Below are 13,726 nucleotides of genomic sequence, written 5' to 3'. Positions count from 1 at the left end.
GCCATGGCCTTCTCCTTTGTGTTCCTACTTATATGATAAACTTTTCCTCTCATTAAATAGTTTTATAGACACATTTCACTGTCTATATCGTGTCCATCTATTTGAGGGCAATTCCCTCCCCTCACCCTAAGGACATTTAGAATGTCTGGAGACATTTTTGAATGTTACAACCAGTGTTGAGGAAATCGTTCCATTGGCATACACTGGGCAGAGGCCAAGGATGTTGCTAAATACCCTGTAATACACATACAACCCCGCAACAAAGAAGTACTTGGCCATAGGGTCAATAGTGCTGAGGTTGAGGAACCTTGAACTCATATAGCTTCCTCATAATTACTTGAATGCATTGCTTTGTATTAATTTCCCATATTTTGTTATTTGAGAGTAGTGGTTGGCACACTTTCTTTAAAGGGCCAGGTAGTAAATACTGTATGCTTTGGAGGATGTAAGGTCTATTACCCAACTGCAGTCTAGTATTGTAATAGTTTGAAAACAGTTGTACACTATATGTAAATTAATGAGTGTGGCTATGTCCCACTAAAACTTTATTTCCAAAAATAAGCAGTGGGTCCTAAGGTCTTCTTTTTTAGGTAATGCTCTGCTGGACCTCTGTGTTCTTAAATCTTTGCCCTTATATCTGATGATTACCTTAGAAAAGTTGTGTAAAGTGTGAATTGCTAGATGAGCATGTACTTTTAAAAACTTAGTATCAATTCATTTTTTCACCTGTATCATATGAGATTGTTCATTTAGTGTATTCTAGTCCCACTTATGCTACCATCATTTCATCGGATTTGGAACTACCTCCTGGAATATGGAATGTGAAAGGCTAAGGGAGTTTGCCAATTTAAATGCCTTCAGGAGCCAAGCAAATTAATGAGTAGATCAGGGCCGTTTTAAGTATCAGAATAAGGAGTGATAACCAGAGATCAAATTGCCAACATATGTTGGACTATAGAAAAAGCAATGGAATTCCAGAAAAACATCTACTTGTGCTTCACTGAATACCTGAAAGCCTTTGTGTGGATCACAGCAAACTGTGGAAAATTCTTAAAGATATGGGAATACCAGACCGCCTTACCTGCTTCCTGAGAAACCTGTATGCAGGTCAAGAAGCAACAGTTAGAGCTGGACATAGAGCAACAGACTGGTTCCAAATTGGGAAAGGAGTATGTCAAGATTTTATATTGTCACCCTGCTTATTTAACTTATATGCAGAACACATCATGTGAAATGCTGGGCTGGATGAATCACAAACTGGAATCAAGATTGCTGGGAGAAATATCAGCAACCTCAGATATGCAGATGATACTGCTCTAATGGCAGAAAGCAAGGAGGAACTAAAGAGCCTCTTGATGAAAATGAAAGAGGAGAGTGAAAAATCTGGCTTAAAGCTCAACATTCAAAAAATGAAGATCATGGCATCTTGTCCATTACTTCACAAAAAATAGATGAGAAGAAAGGGGAAGCAGTGACAGATTTTATTTTCTTGGACTCCAAAATCACTGCAGATGGTGACTGCAACCACAGAATTAAAAGACGCTTGCTCCTTGGAAAAAAGCTATTACAATCCTAGATAGCATATTAAAAAGCAGAGACATCACTTTGCTGACAAATGTCCATATCGGCAAGCCTGTGGTTTTTCCAGTGGTCATGTATGGGATGTGAGAGTTGGACCATAAAAAAGGCGGAGTGCTGAAGAATTGATGCTTTCGAACTATGGTGCTGGAGAAGACTCTTGAGAGTCTCTTAGACAGCAGGGAGATTAAACCAGTCAATCCTAAAGGAAATCAACCCTGAATGTTCACTGGAAGGACTGATGCTGAAGCTGAAGCTCCAGTACTTTGTCCACCTGATGCGAAGAGCTGACTCATTAGAAAAGACCCTGATGCTGGGAATAGGATTGAAGGCAGGAGAAGGGGGCGACAGAGAATGAGATAGCTGGATGGCATTGTCGACTTAATGGACATGCGTTTGAACAAGCTCCGGGAGATAGTGAAGGACAGGGAAGCCTGGTGTGCTGCAGTCCGTGAGGTCACATAGAGGTGGACGCAACTTAGTGACTGAACAAGAATGTGGCAAAATGAAGAGCAAGAGTCACATCAAAGGAAGGCAGCTGCTTCTCAGCTCCGCCCCCTACTGGCCCACTGGGTGGTTGTTCATTGTTGCTAGGTCTTTGTATTCAGAGAAACCAGACATCCAAATTTTAGTATGAGAACTCCTAATTTTTAATTAAACACTCTGTAGGCCATTAAGCCATACCTGTGGACTGTGCCTATGGGTCACCAGCTTGAGGACTTCTGCTTTAATTGTGACTTATCAAGAGGTCTACAGTGTAGTGAAAGTCACTCAGTCATGTCCAACTCTTTCCGACCCCATGGACTATACCGTGCATGGAATTCTCCAGGCCAGAATACTGCAATGGGTAACCTTTCCCTTCTTCAAGGGATCTTCCCAACCCAGGGATTGAACCCAGGTCTCCCACATTGCAGACAGATTGTTTACCAGATGAGCCACAAGGGAAGCCCAAGAATACTGGAGTGGGTAACCTGTCCCTACTCCAGTGGCTCTTCCTGACCCAGGAATCAAACTGGGGTGTCCTGCATTGCAGGTGGATTCTTTACCAACTGAGCTATGAGGGAAGCTAGAGATAGAGACAAATGTCCAGGCTCTTAGCCATGTGTGTTAGATCCTCAGGGCCCTAAGCATCATGAATAAGAGCTATAAGAGTTGGCAGTCTTTGGGTCTGCCCTCACAGAAAAGGAAGTTTTGTAACTCAGATTGGGGAGGTGCACTGTGAATCATCTGCCTGGCTTGGAGACATTTCCTCCAGGGTTTTCTGAATTAGTCAAGAAGAAAGTCAGTCTGCCACTTCTCCATTCCTTCAGGACATTTCCAGAATCTGTCAGGACCCTAACCTCTAACCTGTCCAAGGCCCTAAACAGTCTGATACCCTTTGTCTTTAGTTTTCTAGTCTCTCCCCTCATCCATGCATTTCAGCCCCACTGCCTCCACTCAGTCATCAATTCTCTACATATTTGCTGAGCTCCTACTATGTGCCAGGCCATGTTCTGGACACAGAGAACAGAATAGGGGTGGGTGGGGGTCACTGGTGGGGAGGGGATTGGGGTTTCTAAGTGCTTAGGATGGTTATGGGAGATAAGATCAGAGAGAAATGACCTCGGGATGGAAGGGGAGGTGGGCACAGTGGGCTGGAGTCTTCAAACTTTGTTGTGGATAAGAATCTACCTGGAGAGCTTGTTAAAACATTAATTGTGATCCTCACTCAGAAATACTGATGCATCAGTTCTGGTGTGGAGCCCAAGAATGAGCATATCTAACAAGCCCATGGACAGCTCTGGTTTAGGGACTTGTAGGCCAATGGCACCCCACTCCAGTACTCTTGCCTGGAAAATCCCATGGATGGCGGAGCCTGGAAGGCTGCTGTCCATGGGGTCACTGAGGGTCGGACACGACTGAGCAACTTCACTTTCACTTTTCACTTTCATGCACTGGAGAAGTAAAAGGCAACCCACTCCAGTGTTCTTGCCTGGAGAATCCCAGGGTCGGGGGAGCCTGGTGGGCTGCCGTCTATGGGGTCGCACAGAGTCGGACATGATTGAAGTGACTTAGGGTTAGGGTTAGGGTTAGCAGCAGGCAGGCCATTGTAAGGAGTTTTATTTTCCTCAGAGATAAATAGGGAGCCATTGGAGAGGGGTTCTTTGTGCACAGGAGTGGTATGATCTGACATGTTTTACAAGGATCACACAGTATATTGAACATAGGCTGCAAGAGAGCACATAGTAGGTGGAAGAGTCAAGAGGCTTTTCAGTCACCCAAATGTGAAATGATGATGGCCTTGTTAAAGTGATGAGAGCTTGTTAAAACATCAATTTTAGGGTGTTTTACCTTGTTAAAGGTGAAAGAGGAGAGTGAAAAGTTGGCTTAAAACTCAACATTCAGAAAATGAAGATCATGGCATCCGGTCCCATCACTTCATGGGAAATAGATGGGGAAACAGTGGAAACAGTGTCAGACTTGATTTTTGGGGGCTCCAAAATCACTGCAGATGGTGACTGCAGCCATGAAATTAAAAGACGCTTACTCCTTGGAAGGAAAGTTATGACCAACCTAGATAGCATATTGAAAAGCAGAGACATTACTTTGCCAACAAAGGTCTATCTGGTCAAGGCTATGGTTTTTCCTGTGGTCACGTATGGATGTGAGAGTTGGACTGTGAAGAAGGCTGAGTGCCGAAGAATTGATGCTTTTGAACTGTGGTGCTGGAGAAGACTCTTGAGAGTCCCTTGGACTGCAAGGAGATCCAACCAGTCCATTCTGAAGGAGATCAGCCCTGGGATTTCTTTGGAAGGAATGATGCTAAAGCTGAAACTCCAGTACTTTGGCCACCTCATGCGAAGAGTTGACTCACTGGGAAAGACTCTGATGCTGGGAGGGATTGGGGGCAGGAGGCGAAGGGGATGACAGAGGATGAGATGGCTGGATGGCATCACTGACTCAATGGACGTGAGTCTGAGTGAACTCCGGGAGTTGGTGATGGACAGGGAGGCCTGGCGTGCAGCGATTCATGGGGTCACAGAGAGTCGGACGCGACTGAGCGACTGAACTGAACTGAACTGCCTTTGTTAAAGTGGTAACAGTAGAGATGATGAAAATTAGTTACATTTGGGATATATCCTAAAAAGAAAACCAGTGCCTCTTGATGGATTGGATGTAGGGTGTGAAGGAAAGAAATGAATTGAAGATGATGAAGTTGACCACAGTTTTGGAAATGAGCAACTAGGTTGAACCAGATGAAGGTTATTTAATTTAATTTCATACATTTCAACGTAATGGAAGAATGCAATTGCCATCTACTAAGATGGAGAAGAGTGTGGCAGGAGGGGAGGATGTCTTCAGTCCTCCCAATGGAGTAGGCTGGTGGAGGTGACTGTGGAGTTCAGGACATCTGAACCAGGTGTTTAAATCCAGGAGCCTGGATCTTCATCAGGGCTGTGCTTGCAGAGAGAGGAAGTCAAGCTCTGAACCCTAGGGTGCTCTGACATTTAAGAAGGAGAGAAGAGGAGAAAACTAGCAAAGGCCACTGGGAAGAAATGATGAAAGAGGCAGGGCAGGAGAAAACCCAGGCAAGTGTCAAACCCTGTCAAGAAGCAGCCAAGGAGAGTGTGTGTGAAGAGCCTCCTTACTCTTCCCTGAACAGGAGAGGCTTGTTCACACCGAGGACTTTTGTACTTTGCTGGATTGCTCTTTCCACCCATCTCCTAGCTGATTCTCTTTCCCCAGCTATAGACCTATACTTACATGTCACCTTCTGGGTGAGGCTTGCCCCTGAACAGCCTGTGTCTAACGAAGACAGTTGCCTGGTATCTGGCTGGTAGATAGTATTTGGTGAGTGAATGGTGAAGATATAACTCTTTTGATGGGAGCAGAAGTTGAGGTAAAAATGTGTTAAAGCCTTGCACTCAGAGGGTGGTGTGATTTATTGACCAGCAGGGTAGACTTCCCCTGGGAGCTTATTAGAAATGCAGGATCCTGGGCCCTACCCCAGACCTACAGAATCACACAGCACTTAACAAGATCCTAAATGATTTATTTAGACATGAAGACTTGCACTCAACCCTATTTTTGTGTTTGGAAGAGGACAGTTGGGTATACTCTGAATAGCAGCAATTCAATATAAGAGGTTAAACCTATGAAAATCTGAAGAGTCTATAGTTCCTTCTGTATGTAATCAGTTGTCATCATATGATTTTAAAAAATTGTGAGAAGAAGCTTTCAAGAATACTTTATAAGCTATCCAAGTGATTTCTGAGCTTTATTTTAAATTGACCTGAGCTAGGAGTGAATATTGGAGAAGGCAATGGCACCCCACTCCAGTACTCTTGCCTGGAAAATCCCATGGACGGAGGAGCCTGGTAGGCTGCAGTCCATGGGGTCGCTGGTCCGACTCCACTTTCACTTTTTACTTTGCTGCATTGGAGAAGAAAATGGCAACCCGCTCCAGTGTTCTTGCCTGGAGAATCCCAGGGACGGGGGAGCCTGGTGGGCTGCCGTCTCTGGGGTCGCACAGAGTCAGACCTAACTGAAGCAACTTAGCAGCAGCAGCAGCAGCAGGAGTGAATATAAAATGCACAGCATCAGGTACATGATATACAGTTTTGATTGAATTAATGCTAATTCTGTTTTCTGTGTTTTAAAAAAAAATCCTGCTATATTTAATATGATATAACTGTGCATCGTGATTTATATGGTCCTCAGAATGTAAATGCATGGTTTTTCTTTAAAGTGAGTAATGGATTAAGTTTATTGGGTCTTGCTGCTTCTCTTATAGAAATTTGATTCTGTAAGTGGTGTTTTTAACCTGGGATTATTCATACTCTGCAGGCAGATGGCTGCCACCCTTTAATCTCTCATATTTCTATTTGGCTGAGATAAACACTTGATGTTCTTTTAATACTCAGACCTTGGGTTTATTTTAGTCTGAGAGAGAAAAAATAATATATATACTATGAGTTTTCTTACAGTAATACTTCCTTTTTATTATTTTTTTTAAGACTGCTGAATATTGTTTTTCCTAAATACCAAGCATGCCCACTTTGCAGTTTAGAGTAAGTCCTTTATTTTATAGGTCATTGGTTTAGGATAAGAAGCTTGCTAGGAACTTTTAATAGGGCAGTCCACTTTATTCTATTACAACATCACAGTTTTAGAAAAATAGATTTGCTCGCCGTTCCTCATGTGCACATTTACTACACATCCGTCTGAATTCAGAGAGCCTGGTGAGCTGCCGTCTGTGGGGTCGCACAGAGTTGGACACAACTGAAGCGACTTAGCAGCAGCAGCAACAGAGTAGTAAGACAGGAAGTGGTGTTAAACTGTGCAGATCAAAAACAATACAATATAAATTCATGCATATTTTTGCATGCATAAGATATGGGAGTACACTTCTGGATGTAGGTTTATCTTTGTCTCTTTACTCAGTTCAAATCCTTGATGGAAATTGATCAGCAGTGAAGGGGTTCCATCATTTGTTACTGGACACAGGAGGCAGGGCTCTGAGTTTGTTTTCTAACCCTGGTGAGCCTTTTCACTTTTCCTTTTAGAGTTTGTTTTTGTTTTACAGCCTTTAAAATAGGGATAATTAAGCATATCCTCTGTTCATTTGTCCAGTTATTTGGAAAAACAACTATAAAATTATTTATACATATTGTATTTCTCTTTTGAAAAAAAAAATCACCTCATTCTTCAAATCTTGCTGAAGCTTCAACATAGTAGGAAAACTGAATTCTAGATTGGTAAAACTTTCTTACAGAGCAAGGATTGACATTTTCTCTAAAAACCCAGATAGTAGATATTTTAGGCTAGGAGCCACGTGGGCTCCGCTGCTATAGTGTGGGAGCAGCCATGGACAACATGTCAACGAATGGACGGGGCTGTGTGCCAAGCAAACTTTATTTATGGACATTGAAATTTGGATTTCATAAAATTCTCATGTATCATGAAATATCATTCTTCTTTTCATGATTTTCAGCCAGTTAAAACTGTAAAAATCTATTCTTAGTGTTTAGGCCATGCAAAAGCAGAGAGCAGGCCTAATTGGGCTGGTGGGCAGATCTCTGTGATAGGGAAGAAGACCTGGCTATATCAACTGTAGTCACTTATTTAAGTACTGATCTTTTTTTTTTTTTTTTTGCATATGATTTTTAAAAAATTGAAGCATAGTTGATTTACAGTGCTGTATTAGTTTCAGCTGTACAAGAAAGAAAAATCTGAAAAAGAATATATGTGTATGCTGCTGCTGTTAAGTCACTTCAGTCGTGTCCAACTCTGTGTGACCCCATAGACAGCAGCCCACCAGGCTCCTCTGTCCATGGGATTTTCCAGGCAAAGAGTACTGGAGTGGGGTGCCATTGCCTTCTCCAATATATGTGTATATTCTCTTTCAAATTCTGTTCCATTATAGGTTATTACAAGATATTGAATATAGTTCCCTGTGCTATCCAATCAGACTTTGTTGTTTATCTGTTTCATGTATAGTTGTGTGTTTCTGTTAATCCCAAACTCTTGATTTATGCCCCCCAACCCTTGCTTTTCTTTTTGGAAAACCATAGGTTTGTTTCCCATGTCTCAGAATCTGTTTTCTGTCTTTAAATATGCTCATTTGTATCTTTTTTTTTTTAGATTCCTTATATAAGTGATAACAGCTTCCCAGGTGGTGCTAGTGGTAAAGAGCCCACCTGCCAATGCAAGAAATGTAAGAGACGTGGGTTCAGTCCCTGGTTTGGGAAGATCCCCTGGAGGAGGAAGTGGCAACCTACTCCAGTGTTCTTGCCTGGAGAATCCTGTGGACAGAGGAGCCTAGCAGGCTATAGTCCATGGGGTCACACAGAGTCAGGCATGACTGAAGTGGCTTAGCACGTGTAACTGATACTATATGGTGTTTGTCTTTCTCAACTTACTTAGTATGATAAACTCTAGGTCCATCCATATTGCTGGCTGTGGCATTATATTATTCTTTGTAATGCCTGAGTGGCTCAGTGATCAGTGCAAAGAAATAGAGGAAAAAATAGAATGGGAAAGACTAGAGATCTCTTCAAGAAAATTAGAGAATCTAAGGGAACATTTCATGCAAAGATGGGCTCAATAAAGGATAGAAATGGTATGGACCTAACAGAAGCAGAAGGTATTAAGAAGAGGTGGCAAGAATACACAGAGGAACTGTACAAAAAGACCTTCATGACCCAGATAATCGTGATGGTGTGATCACTCACCTAGAGCTAAACATCCTGGAATGTGAAGTTAAGTGGGCCTTAGAAGCATCACTATGAACAAAGCTAGTGGAGGTGATGGAATTCCAGTTGAACTATTCCAAATCCTAAAAGATGATGCTGTGAGAGTGCTGCACTCAGTATGCCAGCAAATTTGGAAAACTCAGCAGTGGCCACAGGACTGGAAAAGGTCAGTTTTCATTCCAGTCACAAAGAAGGGCAATGCCAAGGAATGTTCAAACTATCGCACAATTGCACTCATCTCACATGCTAGTAAAGTAATGCTCAAAATTCTCCAAGCCAGGCTTCAGCAATACATGAACCATGAACTTCCAGATGTTCAAGCTGGTTTTAGAAAAGGCAGAAGAACCAGAGATCAAATTGCCAACATCCGCTGGATCATTGAAAAAGCAAGAGAGTTCCAGAAAAACATCTATTTCTGCTTTATTGACTATGCCAAAACCTTTGACTGTGTGGGATCACAATAAACTGTGGAAAATTTTGAAAGAGATGGGAATACCAAACCACCTGACCTGCCTCTTGAGAAATTTGTATGCAGGTCAGGAAGCAACAGTTAGAACTGGACATGGAACAACAAACTGGTTCCAAATAGGAAAAGGAGTGTGTCAAGGCTGTATATTGTCACCCTGCTTATTTAGCTTATATGTAGAGTACATCATGAAAAATGTTGGGCTGGATGAAGCACAAGCTAGAATCAAGATTGCTGGGAGAAATATCAATAACCTCAGATATGCAGATGACACCACCCTTATGGCAGAAATTGAAGAAGAACTAAAGAGCTTCTTGATGAAAGTGAAAGAGGAGAGTGAAAAAGTTGGCTTAAAATTCAACATTCAAAAAACTAAGATCATGGCATCCGGTCCCATCACTTCATGGCAAATAGATGGGGAAACAGTGGAAACAGTGGCAGACTTTATTTTGTGGGGCTCCAAACCACTGTAGATGGTGACTGCAACCATGAAATTAAAAGATGATTACTGCTTGGAAGGAAAGTTATGACCAACCTAGACAGCATATTGAAAAGCAGAGACATTACTTTGCCAACAAAGGTCCCATCTAGTCAAGGCTGTGGTTTTTCCAGTAGTCATGTATGGATGTGAGAGTTGGACTATAAGGAAAGCTGAGTGCCGAAGAATTGATGCTTTTGAAGTGTGGTGTTGGAGAAGACTCTTGAGAGTCCGTTGGACTGCAAGGAGATCCAACCAGTCCATTCTACAGGAGATCAGTCCTGGGTGTTCATTGGAAGGACTGATATTGAAGCTGAAACTCCAATACTTTGGCCACCTGATGCAAAGAACAGACTCATTTGAAAAGACCCTGATGCAGGGATTGAAGGCAGGAGGAGAAAGGGATGACAGAGGATGAGATGGTTGGATGGCATCACCAAGTCAATGGACATGAGTTTGGGTAAACTCCGGGAGTTGGAGATGGACAGGGAGGCCCGGAGTGCTGCAATTCATGGGGTCACAAAGAGTCAGACATGACTGAACAACTGAACTGAACTGAACTGAATGCCTGAGTAATAGTCCATTGTGTATATATACAACATCTTTATCTCTTCATCTGTTGATGGACATTTAGGTTGCTTCCATGTCTTGACTATTGTAAATAGTTCTACTATGAACCTTGGGGTGCATGTATCTTTTAAAATTAGAGTTTCCATTTTTCCTGGATATATGCCCAGGAGTAATTTTGCTGGATCTTATTACCACTCTGTTGTTAGGGTTTTTGTTGTTGTTGGAGAAACCTCCATGCTGTTGTTTGTAGTGTGTATACCAATTTACATTTCCACCAACAGTGTAGGAGAGTTCCTTTTCTCCATATCCTCTTCTAAATTTGCATTTGTCTGCATATGGTTTTGGGTTTTCTCTCTTAGGTCAGGATTTGTATCCTTGTTGTCTTTCTTTTTTATTAAGGAGAAGGTTGTCCAGGTTGCAGTGAAAACATTGCTGAATGAGAACTTGCGTTCTGGGCCGTTGTTTTCATTCATGTTAATATTATAATTGTGGGACTGAAAAGAATCTTGTCACCTCTCATACATGACCTAGGGCAAGACTTCGGGTGAGTCATTTCAGAATGCTAGCTGTTTCAGAATGTGCTCTGTTTCATCATGTTCTAAGGGATATGATTACATTAGTGACCATCTCTGTACATTGTCCTTTAAAAATAGTATGAAGAGCATAGTGGTTTGGGGGGTGCTGTGCTGTGTGTGCTTAGTCACTCAGTCATATCCAACTCTTCGCGACTCCATAGACTGTAGCCTGCCAGGCTCCTCTGTTCATGGGAATTCTCAGGGCAAGAATACTAGAGTGGGTTGCCATGCCCTCCTCCAGGGCATCTTCCCAATCCAGGCGTATAACCCAGGTCTCCCTCATTGCAGATGGCTTCTTTACTGTCTGAGCCGCCAGGGAAGCCCAAGAATACTGGAATGGGTAGCCTATCACTTCTTCAGGGGATCTTCCCAACCTAGGAATGGAACCGGGGTTTCCTGCGTTGCAGGCAGATTCTTTACCAGCTGAGCTCCCAAGGAAGCCCTTGGGGGTGGTAGTGGATAGCATCTGATTGAATCCATTTTAATATTTCTTTTACTTACTGAACAAAAGAACACATTCTCTCTCTAAACACAAAGTGAGAAATCTGAAAGCTTTGATGACTTGTTCAAAAAGTAAAGTCCATTATAAAGTAAAAGAATTATGGGAATATTCACTCAATTTTGTTTTTATTCTGATCTACAAATAGTAGAGGTAATCGAAGTGCAGTGGATATCAATCAGATGGGGATTTTTCTTTGCTCCGGTGAATTCTTTTGTCAGCCAATTTGATGGTATCTGCAGGCACCATCTTACACTGATGTGCTCCAGGGTCTCTTTAGAATGAAACCGATGGGAAACAGCCTGTCAGTGTCACCTGGGAAGTGGGGAAACTAAACTGTGACAGCTAGAAAGTGATTCATTCCCATTCGTTTGCTATCAGTTCAGGATCTGAATGAAGGAAGGAAAAAGGGAAAAAGACAGTAGTAATAACAGGAAAGAAAAGTTTCAAAGTCATTGGATTTTTGCCCTTGACCCAGATAGCTAACATACTTACTTCTGTGAAATATAAGTTATGTCAATAAAATATGGTGTTTTGATAGAGTGAGAAGTATTCCAGCTTTATTTTGTGTCTGCACCTCAACTGCTCAACAATACCCAATTTTTGGCATCTGAATTCCGTAATACAGTTGGTTTGAAGGACAAAAACCTACAAAAATTACCAGGAAATCATACCGATGTTTAATGCCACATGTGTTTTCATTGGCAGTTTTAAAATGAATGAGAGGGAAATCACTAACTAAAAATCTATGGTTTAGGACAGTTGAAGACAGAATGTTACATTTATATGGCTTTTACTATAGAGAAAGGAGAGACTTCCCTGATGGTCCAGTGGTTAAGACTCTACGCTTCTAGTAGGGGGCGAGGGTTTGATCCCTGGGCAGGGAACTAAGATCCCACATGCTGTGCAGTGTGGCCAAATAAAGCCGTCAAAAGACTATAGTATAGAGCCTCATAATAATGTTGTGGAAGTTGAAACTCCAATACTTTGGGTATCTGGTGCGAATAGCCGACTCATTGGAAAAGACCCTGATGCTGGGAAAGATGGAAGGCAAAAGGAGAAGAGGGCGGTAGAGGATAAGATGGTTGGGTATCATCACCAATTCAATGGACATGAACTTGGGAAAACTATGAGAGATAGTGAGGGACAGGGAGGCCTGGTGTGCTGCAGTCGTTGGGGTCACAAAGAGTTGGACGTGACTTGGCGATTGAACAACAACAAAAGCAATGCTATGAGAAATTAGGGTTATTAGTGTTTTGAGTGTGAGGCAAGCAAAACGCACAGTGACTTTGTTGTGCACCACCAACACAGTGGGCAACAGCATGACCAGGATGGGCTGGATACAATGCTACAGGTAGATGAGAGCTCCTCAAAGTGTCATCCCAGAGCCCTGGGGGGCTCCAGGACTCCTGCCATTCCACCAGGTCACACATACTTTTATAATAATAACAAACTGTTATTTTCCTTTTTATAAATGTTCATCTCTCAAAGAGAGTACAGTGCCATTTTATATTAGAGACTTGAGCATCCTTGGATTTTGCCATCTGCAGAGGTCCTAAAACCCATCCCTGTGGATTCCAAGGATAACTCTATACAGAAGAGTTTTACAGAGGCTACATAATGTGTTACAATGTCTTTGTTCTCATGCCCAGCAGACTATATGCTAGTGAGTTATCTTGGGTTTTAAAATTTTCTCAGTTTTAATTCTTAAGATGATAAATACAGATAAAACCCACATAAACACAAGAAATTTAAGAGTTTAAAAGGGTCCTAAGGCAAAAAAGAAAATTTGAAAACGGTTGTTTGAGATGGATTGCTAAGCCTAGTAGAATTGTGGTTTCATTTAATGCCAAAAACACCGCTAGCAGGCAGGTTCTGTTATCACCCTCATTGAGCATATGAAGTGACTAAGGCCTGGAAAGGTTCATATCGTGCCAAAGGTCACATAAGTAGTAAGTTGCGAGATCTGAATGTGATCGCAGGTTTATACTACTTAATTCTTCTGCTGACTGTGCCACCAGGCACAATGCGCCTCTCAGAGAAGCACCAGGAATGGAATGGCCTATATTTGACACTAATGTTTCAGAAGAAGAACTAACTTCTAAGAACCTCGGTGCTCCTGCTGGGCCCCAGAATATAGAAAGAAAGATTCTCCTTCTGGACGGTGTAGAGCAGAGACCACATTTCTGTTGAGTCCAACCAACAAGTGTGTTTGATTTGTCTTGTACAGTATGAAAAATCAAACAATTAGGTGTCATTTTTGTAATCTGGGAGTTTTCATTGAAAAAACAAGTTCAGGTTGCAGGCTAAACTGAAAAATCGAAA

The 13,726-nt window shown here is 42.1% G+C and overlaps 1 protein-coding gene across 16 annotated transcripts in view; it reads left to right on the top strand.

The window, feature by feature from the left end:
• Window positions 1-13,726, top strand: part of MITF (melanocyte inducing transcription factor) — a 235,441-nt gene that overhangs the window by 184,178 nt on the left and 37,537 nt on the right. The window lies entirely within an intron of this gene.

This window comes from Bos javanicus, chromosome 22 (assembly GCF_032452875.1).
Source record: "Bos javanicus breed banteng chromosome 22, ARS-OSU_banteng_1.0, whole genome shotgun sequence".
In the NCBI taxonomy this organism is placed as follows: domain Eukaryota; kingdom Metazoa; phylum Chordata; class Mammalia; order Artiodactyla; family Bovidae; genus Bos; species Bos javanicus.
This window is presented reverse-complemented; position numbering and strand designations above follow the sequence as displayed.